This window comes from Pan troglodytes, chromosome 9, assembly GCF_028858775.2.
Source record: "Pan troglodytes isolate AG18354 chromosome 9, NHGRI_mPanTro3-v2.0_pri, whole genome shotgun sequence".
Taxonomy (NCBI): Eukaryota; Metazoa; Chordata; class Mammalia; order Primates; family Hominidae; genus Pan; species Pan troglodytes.
Window position 1 is genome coordinate 79,465,205 of NC_072407.2, and position 23,461 is coordinate 79,488,665.

At 41.3% G+C, this 23,461-nt stretch overlaps 1 protein-coding gene across 18 annotated transcripts in view; it reads right to left on the reverse strand.

Moving 5' to 3' along the window:
* The window catches only part of PAK1 (p21 (RAC1) activated kinase 1), a 153,175-nt gene extending 131,202 nt beyond the window's left edge, over positions 1-21,973 (reverse strand). For 2 of the 18 annotated variants that reach the window (XM_063783285.1, XM_063783278.1), the window contains exons 1-2: positions 20,416-20,855; positions 19,195-19,283 (exon numbers count right to left, since the gene is read on the reverse strand). The gene's annotated coding sequence lies outside the window, so the exon portion shown is untranslated. Of the gene's footprint in view, positions 1-19,194; positions 19,515-20,272; positions 20,878-21,280; positions 21,561-21,926 lie in introns of those variants that run through there. The other 16 variants (XM_054662571.2, XM_063783273.1, XM_063783296.1 and 13 more) reach the window with 16 other exon arrangements.
* Positions 21,974-23,461: the final 1,488 nt, after the last annotated feature.

The following is a 23,461-nucleotide window of genomic DNA, read 5'->3' on the forward strand; positions in this document are numbered from 1 at the left end:
GCAGATCGCCTGAGGTCAAGAGTTCAAGATCAGCCTGGCCAATATGGCAAAACCCCGTCTCTACTAAAAATACAAAAATTAGCCAGGTGTATGGCGCACGCCTATAGTCCCAGCTACTCAGGAGGCTGAGGCAGAAGAATCGCTTGAACCCAGGCAGCAGAGGTTTCAGTGAGCCGAGATCGCGCCATTGCACTCCAGCCTGGGCGAAAAGAGCAAAACTCAGTCTCAGGAAAAAAAAAATTTTTTTTGGAAAAATTATTTCCCTGTCTGTCCTAGTTTCTTTATATATAAAGCAAAGGAGAGAGTCCAAACCGATTCTAAACACCTTTCCCACTGAAACTTAACATGAACTTGTAAGTATTCTATATTTAGAAAATGTGAGATATATTAAAAAAAAAAACAAGGGGGAAAAGGGCATGGTATTACAAATTTTAATTACCTCACAGGAGAAAATAAAAAGGAATGAATTATAGTGCCAGGGAAGAACATAAAATATGTATGGTCACAGCAAGCTGAATACATATTAGTTATAAGAGCAAAAGGAACTGCACTATCCCTGTAACAGCCAAAGTAAATAATTCATATAATGCCCCAGGGTAAGACTGCAGAGGCAGAACCCATGTTCATGCAGTTAAACCAGAGCTGATCTGAATATGATCAAAGATCCAACACCAGGCTGGGTGCGGTGGCTCACACCTGTAATCTTAGCACTTTGGGAGGCTGAGGCAGGAGGATTGCTTGAACTCAGGACTTCAAGACCAGTCTGGCAATATGGCGAAACCCCATCTCTACAAAAAAATACAAAAAAATTAACTGGGTATGGTGGCACGTGCCTGTAGCCCCAGCTACTTGGCAGGCTGAGGTAGGAGGTTGAAGCTGCAGTGAACTATGATCAGGCCACTGTACTCCAGCCTAGGTGACAGAGCGAGACCTTGTCTTGAAAAATAAATAAACAAATAAATAAAATTCATACTACCCTAGCCAAGTATCATCATTCATATTCTGTAGCTCTTTACCTATTAATATGCTAAATTACGTACTAGGCACTTCCACATATATTTGTCCATTTAATTGTCTCAACACCCCAGTGGTTATATTCCCTATTTTACAGAAGGGGAGCCCGAAGCTCAATGAGGTAAAAAGACCAGGATGAGAATCCAAACTCTGGCTCCAAGTTCAATATACTCTGTCCCTATTATAACCTATCTCCTTCATTGTACAAGTCCCTCAGACACACATTATCCGGTTTTATATCTCACAACCACCACCACCTTGTGAGCTAGACATTCAAGATTCCTCATGAACTGGTCCCTATCCGTCTTTCCAGTTTTGAAATGGATGCTGTTGGCTGCCTACCCAGCATCCATTCCCTTCTTCTCCCTTCCTAACAGAGCCCAGACTTTTTTTTTTAATCAGGTATTCATCCCTCATCAAACAGTTTCTAAGGCAGTTCTCAAATTTTAGCATGACATCAAAATCATCTGGCAGGCTTGTTAAAACACAGATTCCTGGGCCCCACACCCAGAGTTTTTGATTCGTAAGTCTGAGATGTGGCTCCAGAATTTGCATTTTTAGCAAGTTCCCAGAACACAACACTTTGAGAAGCACTGTTCTCAGAGAAAGCTGACCCCATTCCTAGCTCCAAGAGTAGGCCCTGATTGTACATCCAAACCAAACATGGTAATTCCATTCTCCTTGCCAGTGATTAGTTCTTGAATCAGATTTAGGTTTACTCAATCAGCACCTGGCATGTCCCTAGAAATTCTTGTAGTTCAGGGATGGGCAGGTGATCTCTACTGGTTCAATTTCACTGAGGAGAAGAAATTTTTGTCCATTTTCTGAAATAAAATCAGTCAGTCTCTCTCCCTTTCTCTCTCTCTCTCTCTGTCTCTCTCATCCACTGGTGAATAAAGAAGCTTATCTCCCCAGCTGGTCTTGTCAGCCAATTTACTACCATGATGGAAGCCAGCTTGTGGATAAAGGTAACACAAGCATGATAAAAACGTCAACATGATTTAAGCCAAATTTGAGTCAGAATTTCTGTTTACCGAATTCCAAATGATACACAATTTGGTACTAGAAGAGGGTACAGCCACCTGAATACTCTCTAGGGCACAATGTATACACTGCTTTGCTCAACACCTATTCCAACTCCTTTCTAGCTTAGTAGGCACTACAGAAGTTGAAAAAAAAAAAAAACATTACTTCTCAGATTTCCTTCTAAATGTGATTTAGGTTCCACCATTCAGATGCTCTCAGACTAGATACTGATTAGAACTAAATTGGATGATGGGACAGACTGGCACAGGACATCCCTTTTGCTGGAACAAACTGCAGCAGAGGCAGCATAGTTCTCTATCTAGCAACTGTAGCAACAGGTTCCTGATTCTGGCAAAGAGCAGCATCCTTGGGGACTCAGTTATTTAATGTAGTTTGGGGAGTTTGTTCCTGGAAGCCCAGCCTGGGTCCATTTCTTTAACTCTCCCAAAGATTCCTAAATCTCTCTGATATCCTTTAATAAATCTTTTTTGCTTAAACTTGCTAGAATGGACTCTCCTGTTTGCCCCTATTAATAAGAGCCATGACAAATAAGATAGCATATAATATTTACTATCATATTCCCATGACACCTGGCCCTTTCCTACCATGTCTTTGCATCAGCTCTTCTATCAGTGTGGAATGTCCTCCCTCAAAATAACCCCATTTGCAAAAGTTATCCACTACCTCCATGAAGAGATTTACAAAAAGAGGAAGAAAGACTTACATAAAGGAAGAAAGACTTGACAGGAGACTGAGCTCTGAAGAATGAGGGGTATGTCATCTGGTAGAAAGGGACAGAGAGGAAGGAGAGGGCTATTTCAAGTGCAAAGATCAACATTTACAATAGTAATAAGGTGTCTCTTGCCACCAAAGACTGCACCTGCACCTACAAATTCACAACTTCTTAAAGAGTTGGAAATGATACCACCACACATACTAGTTTTTGCTCAAAAAATTAATGTTGAATACAAGTGAATTTTATAGTCAGTTGTCAGTAATTACTAAGCACTAATAACTGTATTTAAAAAAAAATACCATACTAGAAGCTATAGGGAGATTCCCATAGTAGACATCACACTCTCCCACTCTTGGAGCCTTACAACGTAGAAGGAAACAAGGATACCCAAAAAGATCAAAGACACAACATAAAAACTATTTTTTAAGTGCAAATTCATATAAACAACAGTAAAGGAAAAAAAAAGATTCAAGTATCTAAACCTAGATGTTATTCAGAGAAAATGTCCCTAGAATTCATTAATTCACCAAATATTTATTAGGTATCTACTATGTGCTAAAAATTGGTCTAGGTGCTGAGGACAACAGAGAAGCAAGCAGAGAACGTCTTTGTTTTCACAAGGCTTATATTCTAATTGAAGAATTAGGAACAAAGGTTTTGAGGGCAGGGCTATAAATTAAAGCAGAAGTCATTTAAAATCATTTTAGCTTCTCTATCCTGTAATGATAATGATAGCCGACATTTGTTAAGGACTTCTTATGTGCCAAAATTTGCTAAGTGCTTTACAACTACTACCTCATGTAATCCTAATAACAAACATAGGATGCAGGTACAATTATTATTATTTGTGTTTTTTTTTTTTTTTTTTTGAGACGGAGTCTCGCACTGCCACCCAGACTGGGGTGCAGTGGCGTAATCTCAGCTCACTGCAAGCTCCACCTCCCGGGTTCATGCCATTTTTCTGCCTCAGCCTCTCGAGTACCTGGGACTACAGGCGTGCACCACCACGCCCGGCTAATTTTTTGTATTTTTAGTAGACAGGGTTTCTCCGTGTTAGCCAGAATGGTCTCAATCTCCTGACCTTGTGATCCGCCCGCCTCGGCCTCCCAAAGTGCTGGGATTACAGGCATGAACTGCCGCACCCAGCCAAAGCAGGTACTATTATTAGTACCATTTCAAGTATAAGGAAACCAAAACCACAGAGGTTAACTAAAACTACTCTGGCCAGATCACAGTCAGGAAATGGCAGGGCCACAGGATTCAATGTTAGGTCAGTAGCAGAGATTTTTAACAGCTACACAATACACAGAGAAGAGAAAATTATATTTACATGTTACAGCCTTGTTGAAATGTGAGGTTTGGAATTATTAATTGGGCATGAACTTCATCATCTCTGTCATTATTTTTCCTTATTCTATAAAGTGAGCTGTTAGACTTCCAAAACTAAGGTCGTGTTCAACTTCTGTTTCCATGGTTTCAAAAACAATGTGAAAAGATATTCAGGTGCCTGGTCCAATTGTTAGTAAAAAGGTGCTTTGAAGGCTGCGGCTCTGCAGTTCTTATTCACTGGCTGGGACCGTGTGCTTCCATGGGTTCATTAAGGGGCGCATTAGCATTACATTAATTGGCATAAACAGCTGTAGCACAAACCTCCAGCAGATAGGAGGCTAGAGGCACAGAGAACAAAGGGAGAGGCAGGAAAGCAACGATTGGCTGACCTGAAGCTGTCTAGGTCAGGCATGGCATTTGGTCCCTCTTCATTTCTAAGTTCTCATGAATGTGGACACCCAGTCGGCAGCCCAAAGCCTTTCTCATTTCCATCTCAATCTCCAGGAAGAATTACAATGAGAATAACAGCTACTGAGGCAGAGAACAGATTCTGAATATTAAAATACACACTAGGCAGGAGCTGGGAAAAGGAAGAATAAGAGAGGTTTTCCTTTTGGTCTTAACAAAGCATGACAGTCAAATGTTACCATACACCTGCTGTATAAGCTCTGTACCAGACAGGACCTTTCAAGGACCCTTACCAAGTCCCTTCAATTATTATTCACTTCTTATCTCTATGCATTTATTAGGCATCTCTGATGTACCAGACTCTGAGGTAGCCATCATAGGAATATAATTTAAAAAACACAATCCCAATCTCAGGGAACTAAATCTAATGGAGGAATAAGCATATATAGAGGGGATTCTTGTTATGTGAGGATAACTACTATCCAAAAATACCACTTAAAGTTAACTGACAAGGGACCAAAATTTCTTAGTAAATTTTTTTAAAATGTTGATGGGGCCTTTAATTTATCAAGACAAACATTTTAAAATGTTTATAATTCCTAATTTAATAAAACTTGTTATATTGCCCACAAAGTTAATTCTTAGAACAAAGAACATCTGTCACTTCACATTTGGCTTTCAAAACATATCGATAAGAGGATCAATTTTATAAAAATATTCAAGAGCTTCATCAATTTTTCCCAAGGGTCTCTTTTAATCCTTTGTTACTCAAATCACTGTCCTCCGAATGTCCTGTTATGTCATTACCCACATTAATTCTCCCTTCAATTTTAAATTGGTCTAAATTTACGTAATCCTCATTTGTCAGTGATTTTTGTGTGTGTGATTCAGGCCATTATCCAATATTGCCTTATTTCAACTTCCTAAATTTTTTCAACATTCATTTTAGAATCCACTTGCATTACATTGTTCAATGTTGATAATCCTACCATTAGAAAAGCACTTCCTGACAAAGAGGGGTGAATGTACAGACCTTACTGGTGAGCAGGGAGGAATGTTTGAGTGGGGGCTAATTTTATAAGTCCCTATAGATAACAAATGAACTTCAATACTAATTATAGTGCAAAGGACGGAGAGAGTACTATGAAAATTCAAGAAAGTTTGATGAATATATGTCGAGGGAGTGCAAAAGTAAATTATTTTATTCAGTCTTTCAACAAATATTTATTAAGAGCCTACTACATGCCAGGCACTGATCAAGATACTGAAGATACAGCAAAGAACAAAACAAAGTACTACCCTCTAGGAACTTAAAATCATGAATGGGAGGATGAAAACTGGGGAAGCCTACATGGAAGAACTGGCATCCAAGTTGCATCTTGAGGAATAAAGAGTTTTAAAAGCATAGAGGAAAACAGAATTCCAGGCTGAGGGAACAGGGTAATATGATATGAAATGGAATGAAACTGAAACTGTCTATTTAGAGAGATAGAGTAGGGTTAGAAGAGATGATGCTGAAGAGGTAGGTGAGGTCAAATTATTAAGTTCCCTGAATAACAAATTTACATATTATCCTATAAACAATGGAGACACACTGATGGCTTTTGGGAAGAACAGTGACAGGATCAGAAAAATTACTCCAGGCAGAATAATGAATAAATAAGAGGGCACAAAGACTGGTTGCCACACTAGTTAATAGGTTACTAAAAGTCAAGGGAAGAGATGATTACAGTCTAAATCAGAGCAGAAAGGATAGAGAAATAAAAATAAACTGGTAAAAAAACTACAGAGATAAAACTAACAAGGCTTGATAATCCATTGGACTGATAGCATGAGCTTATTCATTCTGCAAATATTTACAAGCCTCACTGTGTTCCAAGCATTGTACTAAGTGATGAGGTACAATGGTGACCAAAAGACATGACCTTTGACTCTATGGAGTTGAAAGTCTAGACATAACCAAGAGTCAAATAAATACAGAATCACAAACCATTATAAATGCCATTGCAGAAAATAACAAAGTGCTGTAAGAGGAAAACAGAGGGGCTCTTCTTTTTTTTTTTTTTTTGAGACGGAGTCTCGCTCTTTCACCCAGGCCGGACTGCAGTGGTGCGATCTCGGCTCACTGCAAGCTCCGCCTCCCGGGTTCACGCCATTCTCCTGCCTGAGCCCCCTCCGAGTAGCTGGGACCACAGGTGCCCGCCACCGCGCCTGGCTAATTTTTTGTGTTTTTAGTAGAGACGGGGTTTCACCGTGTTAGCCAGGATGGTCTCGATCTCCTGACCTCGTGATCCGCCTGCCTAGGCCTCCCAAAGTGCTGGGATTACAGGCGTGAGCCACCGCGCCCGGCGTGGGGCTCTTCTTTAGATTAGAAAGGTCCTGGTTTACAGTAGACAATGAGTATTTGTTTACTGAATGAGAAGGAGAAGCCAGAATTGCGAACAGCAAACCAGGGGTAAAGAACAGGTGTGAAGGCCCTGAGGAGAGACAGACTTTCTCAAACTCTGTAGAATAGAAAAAAAAAAAAAAAAGGGATGAAAAGGAAAAAGGGAGAGAGAAAAAGAAAGAAGGAAAGAAAAAAAAGAAGGAAGGGAGGAAGGGAGGGAGGGAGTCAGCCAGCCAGCCAGCCATTGAGGTACAGGATTATTGGGTACATCTGTGGCTATAAGGTTTTTTGTTTGCTTTTTTTTTTTTTTTTAAAGTAAGTTTGGCACCATGAACATCATTGATGGCCTTAGCAAGAGCAGTTATGATGAGGTTGTGGAGACAGGAGGGGAGCAGGCTGCAGAATAAATAGGAGGTAAGGTACTCGAAGTAGAAGTTGTAAATAGCTATTTTAAAAAGACTAGCTTTGAAGGAAAGCAGAGATAGGGTTTATCTAGAAGCTGACATGGGATCCCAGGAGCACTTTTTTTTTTTGGTGAAGAAAAGGAAAATTATTTTCCTTTAAGTAGAATGTTTGAATGATGCTTAGGATAACTCAGTAGAAGGCAAAATTTAAAGATGCCATAAAGCGAGGTTTCTAAAATGGGACCATGGGAAACAATCTAAAAACATGTGGAGGAGCAAGCGAAGAAGAGATGAGGCAAGAGAACAGAATGACTTCTTTCATTGTAAAAGAAGGGGCAAAGGAAGGAATGGGTACAAATCCAAGTAAATTCTAAGTAGGAATATGAAGCTTCTATTTCATCTGTGATATATGAGGCAAAGTCTGGAGGGTGGGGGCAGAGAGGTAAAGGGCAGAAAAAAAGTGGCAGAAGGAGAATAAGAGTAAAACTGAAGACAATCCTGAGGAAAAGCATGCAATTATTTCCAGAGATAGAAAACACAGGCAGAAAACTAGGCTTGTGGAAAAGGTAAATGAGTCAGTTGAATAGGCCAATTCCTGAAGAAATCATCAAAAGAAAGGCTGTAGTGGTTTTTTCAGTTTGCAAATGTCAAATCCTGTCAAGAGCCCATTAGGTCTTCTACCCCTTGATCCAGTAATCCCACCTATAGAAATTTATTCTAAAGAAGTAATCTTTGAAAGGAGAAAGCTATATGCAGTGCTATTGGGTAAAATTACAGTATAATTTATAATAGGAAAAGAAAAACCTAAAAACCTACACCTGATAGTTTTATGTGTCAACTTGGCTAGGCTATAGTCCCCAGTTATTCAATTAAACATTAATGTAGAAGTTGCTGGGAAGGTATTTTGCAGATGTGGTTAACATCTACAATCAGCTGACGTTAAGTAAAGAATATTATCCTCCATAATCTGGATGGACTTCATCTAATCAGTTGAAAGGCTTTAAGAGCAAAACTGAAGTTTCTCTAAGAAAGAATTATTCTACTGGTTCTGTTTCTCCAGTAGAACATTGACTGACACAATAGTTTCGGGTAAATTATGGAACATCATCTTAAATTTTACAATGAAGACTAAAGAGTAACATGCGGGAATGTGTATAAGTCAAGAAAAAAGGGCAAACAACAAACTTACGTCTACATTATGATTACAACTACATGTATGTTTACGTATGTTTACATACACCAAAAAAGGAAACAGAAAAGGGTTGTCAGGATGGCATCATAACTAAATTTTAAATTGATTCAAAAGTTTGTGAAACAAAGCCCTGTTATTTTTAATGGAACAAAGTTAGTCACATTATTCATGTTAAGCTTTATTAGAATTGTGTGGCACTTTAAAGAAACCCATACTAATCCAAAAGAAAACTGCGAATTTTGAAACACTGCCTTCGATAATACTAAAAAGAGCTGACCCACTAGAAGACAAATAGGCCTTCAAGGGTCTCAGTCCAATGCCATTTTTCAGTAACATGCAATTCCTCAGCTTAAAGGAAATGAAGAAAGATCCAGAGTAGCAAAGTAGCTGCTGATCAGCTTTAAGAATTTTCCACATCTTATCGCCGGGCGCTGTGGCTCACGCCTGTAATCCCAGCACTTTGGGAGGCCGAAGCGGGTGGATCACAAGGTCAGGAGATCGAGACCATCCTGGCTAACACGGTGAAACCCCTTCTCTACTAAAAATACAAAAAAAAAAATTAGCCAGGCGTGGTGGCGGGCACCTGTAGTCCCAGCTACTGGGGAGGCTGAGGCAGGAGAATGGCGTGAACCCGGGAGGCGGAGCTTGCAGTGAGCCGAGATTGCTCCACTGCACTCCAGCCTGGGGAACAGAGTGAGACTCCGTCTCAAAAAAAAAAAAAAAATGTTCCGCATCCTTAGATAGCATCAGGACATACTTTCAACTTTTACTCAGGTCAGAGGCATTTGCACTGGGCAGCTACACATTTAGCACAGTAAGGTTTCTTCTCTCCTCTCTTCTCCTAATACCAGACATTGAAAGGATTTTTTTTTTTTATGTTCTTTGAACTTGAGAAAATCAAATAACAGTTATTAGTAAAGAAGTCATGTGGGCCAGGCACAGTGTCTCACATACGTAATCCCAGCACTTTGGGAGCCCAAGGCTGGCAGATCACTTGAGGTCAGGTGTCCGAGACCAGCCTGGCCAACATGGTGAAACCCTATCTCTACTAAAAACACAAAAATTAGCCAGGCATGGTGCCTTGCACCTATAATCCCAGCTACTTGGGAGGCTGAGGCAGGAGAATTGCTTGAATCCGGAAGGAAGAGGTTGCAGTGAGCCGAGATCGTGCCACTGCACTCCAGCCTGGGCAACAGAGCGACCCTCCATCTCAAATAAAAAAAAAGTCATGTGTCTCAAAAAAAAAAAAAGAAGTCACGTGGACCACAGTTTGAATGCTGGCTCCACTTTCACTCACTCAATCAAAGTGCCTACTATAGGTTAGGCACTGGGGGATACAACAGTGAGAAAAAAAAAAAAAAGGTGGGTGGGGTGGGGGGGCTTTTAGGAAAAAGGGTACTATGTTAAAACTCATTCTCTTGAAGGTGCCAAGCCTTAAAGAGAAATTATTCTCTGGAACTTAGGGTCTAGTAGGGTAGACAGATATTCATCAAATAATGCCACAGAGTATCAAGTAAGAGTATAGTTTCATGTAAGCAAATAATGATATGAATGCTAAAGTGTTTACGGGTGTACTGATACCTGCAACTTATTTTGAAATGCTTCAAAATAAGACAGGTTAATGAATGGATCAAGGGATACATAGACATGCGATAAAGAAAACACAGCAAAATACCACAGAATCTAAATAATGGGTATATGGGTGTTCACTGCACATACTCCCCTGCCAATGTTTTATTTAAAAAAATTTTTTAACATACATAAAATTAAAGAAATATAGTATAAAATGAAACAGTTTAAAGAAGAGTCAGCCTACAGGAAAATTTTTATGAAAAATTCAGTCTTTGAGAGGGTCCACCTACCACAGATAGCCAGAAGCAGTCTCAAGACCACTTGGAAACTTGTATTAATCAATTTATTCTTCATCAATATTTATTTACTTGTTTTAGCTGACAATGAAATAAGAGCATTCTACTCCCAAGATACTATGCTAAAAGTGCTTGTTCATCTCCTCATTCTAGCACTCTAGAGAGGAGAAGAGAGACTTTGGCAATTACTGTCTCCATCTATAAAATCAGACTTGATAATCCCCTCTCAGTCCCTTCGGATTAACTAGGATATTACACAGGGTAGCGTTTTGAAAGGTCTCTTCCTCCCACTCCAACTTCATCTCATACCATTTACTCTTGCTTCCTATACAACAGCCATAATTTTTTTAGTTCCTCTATGTTGAGGTAAACCAGCATTATCCAACTGAAAGATATGGTTAGCCTTAAAGAAAAGCCACATATGTAATCTCAAATTTTCTAGTAGCCATATTTTGAAGTTTGTAAAGAGGTGAAATTAATTTTAAAATACATTTTAACCCAATATATTCAAAATATTAACAATTCAACATATAACCAATATAAAAAGTTAATGAGTTATTTTACATTATTTTTTCAGTATTGTCTTCAAACTCTGGTATGTATTTTATTTACACTTACAGTGCATCTCTATGTGAATCAGTCAGTGTGCTCAACAGCCACACTGGCTAAGTAGCTACCATATTGAGCAGTACATCTCTAAACTTTTACCTATTCTCAGGGCCTTTGTGCATTTAAAATGTTCCCTCTGCCTGACATGCTTTTTCCCCCTCAGTGTTCTGCATGACTAAAATCTATTTATCATGCACATCTCAGTTTAAAAGCATCATTTCCTCAATGAGGTCTTTTCCTTATCACTCCAAAATTCTCTACATTAGTCCTTTATCTCTTTTGTAGGACTTATCAAAATCTGCAACTGTCCACTTGTATATCTACTTACTTTTCTCTGTATTACCCTCTGGAATGTAATCTTTGTAAGAGCAAGGACAAGGACCATGTCTGTATTATTTATGAGTGTATCCTTAGTACTAAGTACAATGCTTGGCACACAGGAAGAAATCAATAAATACGTGTAGTCTAATTAAGGAATAAATAGAAGCACTATAGAGCTGTACAGATGCTCCTTGACTTATGATTAGGTTACGACCTGATAAACCCAACTTACACTGAAATACTTTAAGTCAAAAATGCATTTAATACACCTAACATACCAAACATCATAGCTCAGCCTACCCAACCTTAAACATACTCAGAACACCTACGTTCGCCTACAGTTATGCAAAATCATCTAACACAGAGTCTATTTTTTAATAAAGTGATGAATATCTCATGTAATTTATTCAATACTGCACTGAAAGTGATTGGATGGGTATTCCAAGTATGGTTTCTACTGAATGCATATTGCTTTTACACCATCATAAAGTCGAAAAATCATTAAGTTGAACCACTGTAAGTAAGGGACCAGCTGTATTGGATTGGTACATACATGAAAGTGTGTGTGTGTGTGTGTGTGTGTGTGTGTGTGTGTGTGTGTGTGTGAAGAATATACTCAGCAGCCATTCCTAACTGTCCTGGAACCTTTACCACATAGTCAACTAAGTCAATTATCCGACAAGTAGCAATGGATAGTAAAAAAATGATTTTTTGAAAGAGTTAGAGGGAACTATAAATATATTTTACCATTCTCCTAGGAACGTACAATTTTTTAAAAAGTGCCACTGGTCAGGGCAGCACCCAAATGATCAGGAACAGGTGACCAGATTTGGAGACAGAAAATATGAATTAAAGATTCCAGTTTGTAACTTCCCAGCTACATAATCATGCCACTTAACTTCTGTTCATTTATAAAAATATGATGGCTTAAGAACAGAATTAAGTTAAATGAGACTCTATATAAAAGGGTTTTGAAAACAGTAAAGCACAAAAATTATATATATAATCCTATATATAATCTCTAGAAAGTCCAGGAAACTTGGACTTTTCAAGTCTATCACAATGGGCTTTCTCATTTTGCTCACCTAGTTCTTTATTTTTTTTTAAGTTACTTTACAAATTACATATGTAATTTATTAAATTAAGCAAAATCTATCCTGGATATCAAAAAAATCTCAGACTCTGGACTGGTGAGATAATTCCATATGAGAAAATAAGTGGGAGGGAATGTTATAAAACAGTAATTCTTGGGCCGGGCAAAGTGGCTCATGCCTGTAATTCCAGCACGTTGGGAGGCTGAGGCGGGCAGTTCACTTGAGCCCAGCCTGGGCAACACGGCAAAACCCTGTCTCTACAAAAAATACAAAAATTAGCTGGGCTTAGTAGCATGCCCCTGTGGTCCCAGCTACTTGGAGACTAAAGTGAGACAATTGCTTCAGCCCGGGAGGGCAGCGCTGCAGTGAGCTATGATGGAGCTACTGTACTCCAACCTGGATGACAGAGCAAGACCCTGTCTCAAAAATAAATAAATAAATAAAATATTAATAGTAATTCTCTAACAGGTAATTGGAGAACCAAGAGCCCCTCCAACTATACCAAGTCCCTCTTTACCCATCCCCAAAACTGGAAATTTACATTTTGTTTCTGTAGCCCATTGGGAACTATTTCCATAGTGAAATACTGTTACTGATGGACTACATCCCGGTGTATCACAGAGGAAGGGTGAGGGCAGGGAGTAGGTGAGAAGGTTAAGAATCACTGTCAAAATATTCAAGCAAAGAAGTTGGCATCAAATTCAACACATTTATATGACAGCTAAGGAAAACTGAGTCTCAGGACGGTTAAGTGACTTGCTGTGGTTACACAGTAATAATTTTTAAAAATGTCTTCAAGGCCGGGCGAGGTGGCTCACGCCTGTAATCCCAGCACTTTAGGAGGCAGAAGCGGGCAGATCATGAGGTCAGGAGATTGAGACCATCCTGGCTAACACGGTGAAACCCTGTCTCTACTAAAAATACAAAAAATTAGCCGGGCATGGTGGCACGCACCTGTGGTCCCAGCTACTTGGGAGGCTGAGGCAGGGGAATGGCGTGAACCCGGGAGGCGGAGCTTGCGGTGAGCCGACATCGCATCACTGCACTCCAGCCTGGGCGACAGAGCAAGACTCCATCTCAAAAAAAAAAAAAAAGTCTTCAAATGACAGCTTGATGTCTCTGCTCCTAAATTTCCTCATCTGTAAAATGAGTTAGCCAACATCAGTCTAGCACATTACAGCTTCCAAATTGTTGTGCATATATCCACAGAGCTTACCTGATTCCCTACCACACCGCAAAAGTCTAAGACGGCTATGGTGTAATAGAAAAAGCATGATGAACTAAACAATCATAAGAACCTGGCTTCAGATCTTAGCTGTGCTGTATAGCCTCAGCAAGTCAATTAACCTCTTTGTGTTTTCTTCTATCAAATGAATATAAAACAACACCTGTCCTAGCTAACCCAGGAGATTGTCCAAAGAATAAAGTCAGATAATATCAGTAAAAGTATTTTGTACATTATACAAAAGGCCCTTCATCATCTGGGCCCTGCCTCCTCTCTGCTCTCACGCCTCCCCACTTTACACCCTATCTTCTAAGCATACTAAACTACACAGGGCTCCCCAAACAGGCTCTCAAATCTTCTGCTCACATATTGCTCTCTCTTTCAAGAGGGTCCATCATCTCCCCTTTCTTCTCACCCCTCCCTGACTGTGCTTCGTTAACCCCTGATCATTTTTCAGAACCCATCTTAGATGTCACCTCCTTTAAGAATGCTTGCCGGGCCACCCCCATTTCAAGTGCAGCAGATGCCCTTCCTCTGTGTTCACATGGCACTTGCACTTATCTCCATATTTTTGTCATTTTTTTGTCTCAATGTAGTGTAATTGTCTATGCACATGTCTGTTTCTCCCGGAAACTATAAACCCAAGGGTAGAGGCTATGATTCATCTGTTTATTCAGAACCTATGACAATGCCTGATGCATAATATGTATTTAGCAAATGAATGAACTTTAAATGGCAATAAAATATTACTTTTCATATAATACTTACATAAGACATTTATGCAAAACATTGTTAATATAAGGCAGTGCTTCTCAACTTTGCATATCAGAATCACCTATAAACCTTTCAAAATAGAGGTGCCAAGGCAACTCTTTACATCTTCACAAGTAATTCAAGTGCAGAGCCAAAATTAAAACCACTGCTACACACAATCATAGTCATAAAATTACAAACTACTCTACCTAACATCTATATAGCTCAGTATCTTACAATTCACTTTTACATATATTATTAATCTTCACAAGAATTCTGTAAGTTAGGTATTATTTCTTTCAAATGAACAAATAGAGATTTAAATAAGTGTCCAAGTAGCTCTTTGTCTAACTTCAAATTTTGTGCTCTTCCTTATACCCTCCCTTGGTAAGTGCAGCAATACACAAATCAAGGGTTCCACCAGTGAGGAAGACATCAATCTTAGCTTTGTGGGAATCCAGGAGGAAATAAGGAAAGCTGGACCTTAAAGATATAGGCAGGCAGATGAGGGTGGAAGCCATGCATATACTGTCATTGTCATTTGCCATCCCAAAAGATTCAAAAGGCAGATTCTATAAATTAGAAAATGCTCTTGCCAGCCTCAGTTAGTACTTAACAGTCTGAAAGGGAAAGGGATATTGGAGAAGGCTGGAAGTAGAAAAGTAATAAAAGAAAGCAGCCCATAAACAAGAATGGATTTCCCAATCCTGCATGCAAATTACCTAACCCTGACTCCAGGAACAAAAGCCAAGACATAATGGACTTAAGAATTAGATGAATTCTACAGTCAATCAATACCACCAAAACTCATGAGGGATGAATGAACCTCTGGTTCTTTCTAGACTTACTACTACACTATTCCTCAAGAAGGGATAATCCGGAGAAGCCTAGCACATACATGACTTTCCCCATCTCAAAAACTAAAAGAATGGGAGAGAAGAGGAAGATATTCATGAAAGAAAAGGCTTACAAAAAGGGTAGAAAAATGTAGCACATTAAGTTAATAAATTTACGATGGCACAGGGAAATATTCAGGCACAAGTGATTCCAAATACTGGATAAAGCCTGATCTGGCAGCTTCAGCAAAGAGGTATTATCTTCTAAGTCTGCAACATCATGACCATCTGACACAGGGTTTTATCAGCAATTATCCTTTCTAGTTCAAACTGTGGACTTCAGTCAGGGTTTTCTTAGGGAGAAGAAGCTAAAGAGATTAGGAACCAATTTAAAAGAATGTGTCTAGTGCCCCAAAATTTAGTTTGATAGAGTTTAAAAGGTAATATGTTATAGTGGCAAAGTAAAGTAGCACTTAGAATTTTAAAATGTGGTTTAAAATCAATATTCAGGCATTCATTAATGATGTGCCTCTGAGCAAGCCAAGACTTCTATTAATATGATCCTCAGCCTCCTAACTCGTAAAATGGGAATACCTATCTCATAGGGCTGTTACGAAGATTGAACAAAATAACATCCAGGAAAGATGTTATTTTTCCTGTATGAATGATAAATGTAAACGAATGTAAATCTGTCTTCACCAAGCCTTCTAATACACACACAAAAAAAACATACCAAATGGAAACTTTAACTCTCACTGCAATATATTTACTTGCAAAACATTCCTATATCCTCTGTGCAGAAACATTAAAAGCAGCCTGTGTACTGAAAATAGCACATAGCTGCTGGAGTCAGGTGCACATGGACTAGAATTGTTGGTCTGCCACTTACTTGCAGCAAAACCTTAAATAAGCTCCCTTTACTAGTATGACTCTCAGGTTTCCTCACCTATGATACAGAGATACCAGCAATCATCTCATAAGGTTATTCTGAGGGTTAAAAAGAACATGTTAAACATCTCATATAGGGCCTGGTACAGAACAGGTATTCAATAACGTAAGCCATTTTTAGTAAGCTTACCACCACCTAACAACTAACAAGCAAATTATACTTTTCAAAGATTCCTTTATAGTCATTATTTTAATTGCTTCATGATCCTGTAAACTAGTCGTAGCAACTATTACTATCCCCATTTTACAGTTGGGACAAAACACATAGATAAAAATTACTTCTACAAGGTCATGCAGTAACATAGACACTAAAGAAGGTCTCCTAACTTTTCCAGGGTTTCATCTTCACCCACTACAAATTACAACATTACCCCTTAGAAATTAAAACAACATCTGTGAAGAGACTTTTTTTTTTTTTTTTAATAATGGGCATAGAAAATGACCCAGAAGGAGCAAATACTGGTGTGGGAGAATGTTTTTAAATTTTTTATTTTCAAGTTTGAATATACTGACTATTAATTTTGAATCAATGCATTTTTCCTTTTATTTTTAGTTGATATGTAATAATTGTACATATTTATGATATTTTGATATGTATATAATTTGTAATAATCAAATCAGGATAATTAGCATATTCATCGCTCCAAACATTTATCATTTCTTTATCATAAACAGTCAAAAGCCTCTTGTTTTTAGATGCATATTGTTTATAGCTTTTCAAAAATAAACAATAAACTGTAGTGAGATGTATTCTTTTGATAACCTTAAACTTGTCTCTTTACTATGCCAAAAAGAAATATTTTTCTCCCACTTTCTGGTTATTATTTAGAAAAATAACATGGAGAGGGATCAGAAAATTCATTAAAACCAGCAACAACAGAATTAATGTCTCAAATTGGCAACTGCTGATTCCACCTTGATTTTTGTTTTAGCTTTCCTCAACAAAGCCCATGACCTCTTAAAATTTTTTAAAAGTCTGCCTGTCAAAATGATGCTTGTTTGACAAATTATTCCTAAACTGAGGGAAACAAATAGAAAGGCAGCTTTCTCCCCCCCTTTATGATCATATACCACCTTTTTTCATCCCTCTATTTCATCTCTTCAGTTCAGCACTTATCATGTCATATTATCTCTAGCTCCTTAAAGACTTGGGCTGCACTCTTGTATATAGCTGAACATCTTGCCCAGCACAGGGTCTGGCACATGGTGGAGAAGGACTCATAATTTTATAGTAAACGGATGAATAATTGAAGCCACTCTCCCAGAAGGAAGCTAGGAAAGGATAAAACTGGGCATGGTATCTTAGGGCTAATAAGAAAGTGAAAGAAACAAAGCATTTTAAGAGCTTGACAAAGAAGAGAAACCTTTGTGTGGAGTCAAACAGGCCCTATATAGCTTTAAGTATCACTAGAGAAAGACAAAAACCACAGGAGACCAGGAAGAGACAGTTTTAAGTTAAAAGACTCAAAAGTTAAGAGTGCTTAGACTTGCAAAACCAACTTGCAAATTCCAAAGAAACAATCCTGGCTTGGAATATTGCAACAGCAGTTTTCAGGTGGTGGTTAAAACAAACAAACGAACAAAAGACTAGGCTAAAAATTCTTGCAGGCTTTGGTTGGAGACACATAAAGGGAAAAGCTCAACCTAAAATGAATCCCCCAAAAATGTTAGGATCCCCTTGGATTTGCACATTGGACCATGATTCCTATTCATTCTGAGAACGGTTCTTGAGTAAAACCCCAATGTCGCAGCTGGCAATACATAGAATTAAATCATCTTACATTATTCATTCAACAAATACTTGAGTGCCTGCTATATGCAGTCACTATTCTAGGCACTAGGATTAAAGCAATGACCAAACTGACAAAACTTCCCAGTCTCAGGAAGCTTTCATTCTATTGGCAAGAGAGGGATGGGATGGGATGGGATGGGATGTCACGCAGTTAAGTGCTACGGAAGAAAAACGGGACAGCAGGAGCTGGCAGGGTGCTGGTTTTTACTAAGAGCAGATCTTTTAACCCAGTGGTTCTCAAACTTTAGCAAGCATCAGAATCATTTAAAGGGCTTATTAAAGAAAAGAAATTCACAGGCTACCAAAAAAAGACAGGCACAAACTCAAGTAATTGCAACAGAGCGCTACAGAAGGCCATAAAAGTGGTATGTACATGAGCCAGAGGATGGAAGAGCAACTCATTCTATGCAGGAAAAGGAGAGACTAAGGGACTGCATCCCAGAGGCCCAACAAGGACATCTCCACAGGCAGGTAAGGGGTGGAAGGGCATTCCAGGAAGAAAACAGAACATGCAAGAGTGAAGATGAGAGTGGCAGGGGAGCCACAGAAAGTGAGACTGCAAAGGCAGGCAGTGGTCTGATCCCTGAGAGTTTTTTATTCCATGTTACTCTGAAATTTATCTTCAGAATATGAAGAGTCAGGGGTAGAGGGCGCTGATGTGGTAAGGTTTTGTTTTACAGAAATCTTTCTGGATGCACAGTACCTTCCTTTGAGGCACTGCTTCCTTCAAACCTAGCACAGGGACTCAAAACATGTGCTTAGTAAACGTATATTGAATTGAACTGAACAAGCTTTTTACCAAATGCCCTGTTATGGATGAGGCAGGTCACCTTCCCTGCAGGACTCACTTTGGCCAAGAGAAGACTTGTAAAACAGGTCCAGCAGCCTCAATTATTGCACACTACTACCTGTACAACTGGAGTCCCCCAGAGATTAGGGCAGACCTTCATTGTTTACTTGTCTACCTCACCCATTAGACTTTGAGCTCTTTGAAGACAGGGAATATCTTAATAGACTGAATCCCCATAGCCTTAGCAAGAGGCCTGAAACATAGTAGCTCTCCGAACTCCAGTAATGTTGGATAAACGAATTGACTGAATAAGCAAATTTACCAAGGTAGACCCATGAGCTCATGTAGTTAAAGAGTATGGATAAGCTTCAGGGAAAGTATGGGAAGTTTTCAGGGTCAATGTTCCCAAAACCCTTTTTGAAAGGCATAGTTTCTAGTTGAGGTGGGGAGTTTTTATACGCACCTGACTTAGAATTTTCCAAATAGGAACCAAAATGTTGTAAGTGCTGTGGTAGAAATCCCACCGGGCCAATGGGAAGAAATCAGCTCTGTCTGTGAGAGGAGAGACAGGATGGAGGCCAGCAAAGACTTCACAGTGTGGGAATTCTTCAGTGGACTCTTGAAAGCTGAGTCCGGTGCTTGCTACTTGCCCGTTTTGGGGCATAAAACCAAACTTCTGGAGCTTTTAAGGCTGGAAGTGACCAGCTCAAGGTCACACAAGAAGTAGATGAAGCCACAAGGTAAGAGAGATGAGGTATCTGTACTGATAATTCCTACTTTCTCCTGACAGAGTTGAAAGAGAACCCAAAAATGTAGGAGGCAAAATTAAAGATTGTTCTCAGGAACAATTCTTAAAGTCAAGACTAATGAATCTGAATTTTTATTAGTAACCACGGAACTAACCCTTCCCTTCACTGTTCACAGTTTTTGTAACAGTAGAACAATTATCCAAGGGGTTTAAAAACCAAGGACGTTGCTCACAACGCCAACACCCACTACTTCTCAAGTATTCTTCCAAAACACTCCCAGTAATGTGTACTGCTGAAATAGGATAGCGAAGGCTACAACAATCATGTCTTTTCAAACGTAATAATGAACATAAAATAACTATAAATCTCCCTCCCCGGTTGTTTTTCACTTCCCAAGTTACAGAATATTCCGGGGTGGGGGAGGGGCTGCGTAAGTCAAGTCCTACCAGCCCTTATTTTTCAGGGAGTAGAACCCTAAAGGTGACTGTCCAAGCCTGGAAGGGGTCATTTATTCCATGCAGAAGGAACTGGGCGCCGCTTTGCTGCGCCTCCTCGTAGCGGGACAGGGTGAGCGCCGCAGGACTGCGAAGTTCGGGACGGACTCGGTCCCGGACCGGTACTCGTGTGGCCTCCCGGCTCCAGCCTGGCCTGGCCCCGCTCCGCCCCTTCCCTCTCCCAGGTCTCTCGAATCGCCCGGCGTCTGAGACCCGCGACCCCGCCGGTACGCGCACAGGGGGCCTTTGTTGGCCCGACGGGAGCGGGCCTCGCGGGGCGACGCCCGCCTCACCTTACCTGGCGCCTCCTCCCGCCCAGGCGCCCGGCCCCGCAACGCGAAATAAATGGGCCCAGACCCCCACTCCACCCGTCCCCAACCCCGCGCCCCAGCCCTGGCAGCCCGGGACGCGAGGGGTACTGGGCGGTAGGCCCGCTCTCACCTTCCGCGCTCGCTCAGCTCCTCTCGGCTCCTCCTCCTCCTCCCGGCGGTGGGTGCCGCCTAGCCGGGAGTGAGGGCGCGAGTGTGCGCGAGCTACCGCTTCACTTTCTCCCTCCTGCCGCCGCCGCCGCGCTGCCCGTGGCGGGGATCCCCTCAGGACAGGGGAACTGCGAGGGAAGGGATGATGGGGGGGCGGAAGGGATGATGGGGGGGCGGGAGGGAGCGAGGCGACGCGGGCGGGGGGGGGAAGGGGGGACTGAGGGGCGAGGTGCGAAGGGCTCAGATGGCCTCTGAGGCAGGAGGTGGTAACTGGATGCGGAGACCAGGTTCTTCGAGGGGGCTCACGAGAGCGCGGGGCTCCGTGGAAAAGGGAATGAGAGTCCAAGGGGGAAGGCGTCTGTGGGGGAGGACTGCAGAGCCTGTGAGGGAAGCGCGATGGGCGAGCGAGGGGGCGGGAGCGTGTGGGGGAAGCCGTGAGGGGGCGTCTACTGTGCAGCCACCACCTTCGGCTCCGGCTGCAGCCGCGGGAGGGCCGCCTCCCCCGCCCACAGCCGCGCTATTGTACGCCGCCCGGCAGGCCTGACCGCCTAGTTCACTGGCTCCCCTACTCCTCCTCCTCCCGCCTCCTCCTCCCCTCTGCCCTTTCCCCTTCTCCCCCTCCCCCTCCCCCCTCCCCCTCCCCCCTCCCCCTCCCCGGCGCGGCGGCGGCGGCTCCGGTGGAGCCGTGCCCGCCCCGCCTCCCTCAGGTGGGAGGGGGCGGGGAGGGCCTGACCGACACGTGGGAGCGAGGCCAAACCCTGGCCCGCATAAGGGCGAACGCCTGGGATTACGTCATCGGCGCGTGACGCCAGAGGCTGGGGAATCACCCGCTTGCTGCGTGACGTCATCGCGTCGCGTCACTGTTCTCGGTCCGCTGTCCGTGGCGGGTTGTTTCCGTGCAGCCTTTCTATCAGACAATTTTGGGACGATTTCTGGGAGGGCTACTGTAGTAGTCAGGATGGAGAAAGACGGCTAACTTCCGGCGCTGAGGGTCCTTTTCAGGTTAACAAAGCACCACCGCATCTATGAGCTCGTTGTCAAGGGCTGAATTTGAAAACTATCCGATGTCGTGTGATCTCACAGCCAGACATGTATTATGTTTTCTTTCTGTGGGAGAGGGGGCAGGGGTGGGAGAAAGACAAAGAAATTGTAACGGAGATGTTTCAACTACTGTGAACTGACATACGAAAAGAATGGGCTTCCTTTCACGTTTTTTCCCCTACCGTGGAGGGTACTTTCGACCCAAAGCTTGCTTTCTCCTGAGCTCAGATTGTGTATTTCCCAATACCTCCCGAGCAGCATTACCTGCATACTCTTCGTACCTCAGATTCAACATGTGCGAAACTGAGACAGCATTAGAAAGGCTAAGAGTCCGGAATCAGGTTGCCTTGCTTGAAATCCTAGCTATTCAAATATTAGTGATAGGACCTTGACATTTCTAAGCCGTAATTTTTCTGTAATAATAAGTAGTACCTTAACTACGTCTTCCTAAGCCTCAGTTTTACCATGGTAATAGTAACAAGCCCTTTAGAATGTTAGCTATTATTATTATTTCCCCCCCCAAAATTGCTTCTTACGTTCCTTTCCGTTCTCAATGAATGGGCCACCCATTCAACAATCCCCTAAGCCAGGAACCTAGACATACTAATAGATCCCCGTTCTTCCTCTCTCAACATCCATATCAAGTTGGACACCAAGTCTTCTAGCTTCTCCTAAATATTTTTCAAGTCCTTGCCTGTGTCGTCTTCTACTACCACCACCTGAACAACGGGAGCAACCTTTAGTCTCTTCAAATTCAATCTATTTTTCTCACTAGTTACCTGAGTAGCCTTATAAAAGCACAAATCTGATGATGTCCTCCCGTTTAAACACCGAAAGGATTTTATTGCTTTCAGGATAAAGTTCAAACTCCTGAACTTGGCACTTTATTACCTGACTGCTTACACTAGCCTTTCTAGCTTTGTCTCACATCATTTATTTTTTGCTCCAAGCACACTGAAATATTAACGTTATTTGAATACACATTTCTTCATGTCTTCGAGCTCTTCCCTACTTATCTGACTGGCCAACACCTATTCATTGTACAAAGCTGAGCTCAAATGTCATTCATATTCATATTCATATTCATTTGACTAATATTTCTAAAGTTTCCCTAAGCCTTAACAAAACTGTAATTCTATAGTATTTCTATGCCTTTTATGGAAGTAACTGCATTTGTGTATCTAATTTCTTGAGTTCCTTGACAGCAAGTCATATTCCTTTCCATATCCTCAGCACCTAAAACAGTGCTTGACATATACCTAAGTATCAATATGTTGTTAAAATATATTTAATAAGGCCAGGCGCGGTGGCTCACGCCTGTAATCCCAGCACTTGGGAGGCCAAGGCAGCCAGATCACCTGAGGTCAGAAGTTTGAGACCAGCCTGGCCAATATGGCGAAACCCCATCTCTACTAAAATACAAAAATTAGCCGGGCGTAGTGGCAGGCACCTGTAATCCCAGCTACTCAGGAGGCTGAGGCAGGAGAATTGCTTAAACCCAGGAGGTGGTGGTTGTAGGAAGCTGTGATTGCACCACCACACTCCAGCCTGGGTGACAAGAGCAAAACTCCATCTCAAAAAAAAATGTATTTAATAAATGTTCCTATTGTTCTTTCTATGTGCCAGGTACTGTTCTGAGCACTTTACAAACACTGTCTTTAAACCTCTACCCTTTACGGTAGATACTGTTGTTATCCTCACCCATCTTATTGATGAGGGAACTGAGGCACAGAGGGGTTAAGTAACTTAACCCAGGATCCTAACCTAGTATATTGACTCTAATCTGGATTGTCTTTTCGTGATCTCTGCACTAGGCAGAATAATGGCTCATCCAATGGAATGTTCACATTCCAATCCCTGGGAACTATGAATATGTTACCTTCCATGACAAAAGGACTCTGCAGATGTGAGTAAATTGAGGATTTGGGGAAAGGGACTCTCCAGCTTTTGGAAGCAGACTCCGGAAA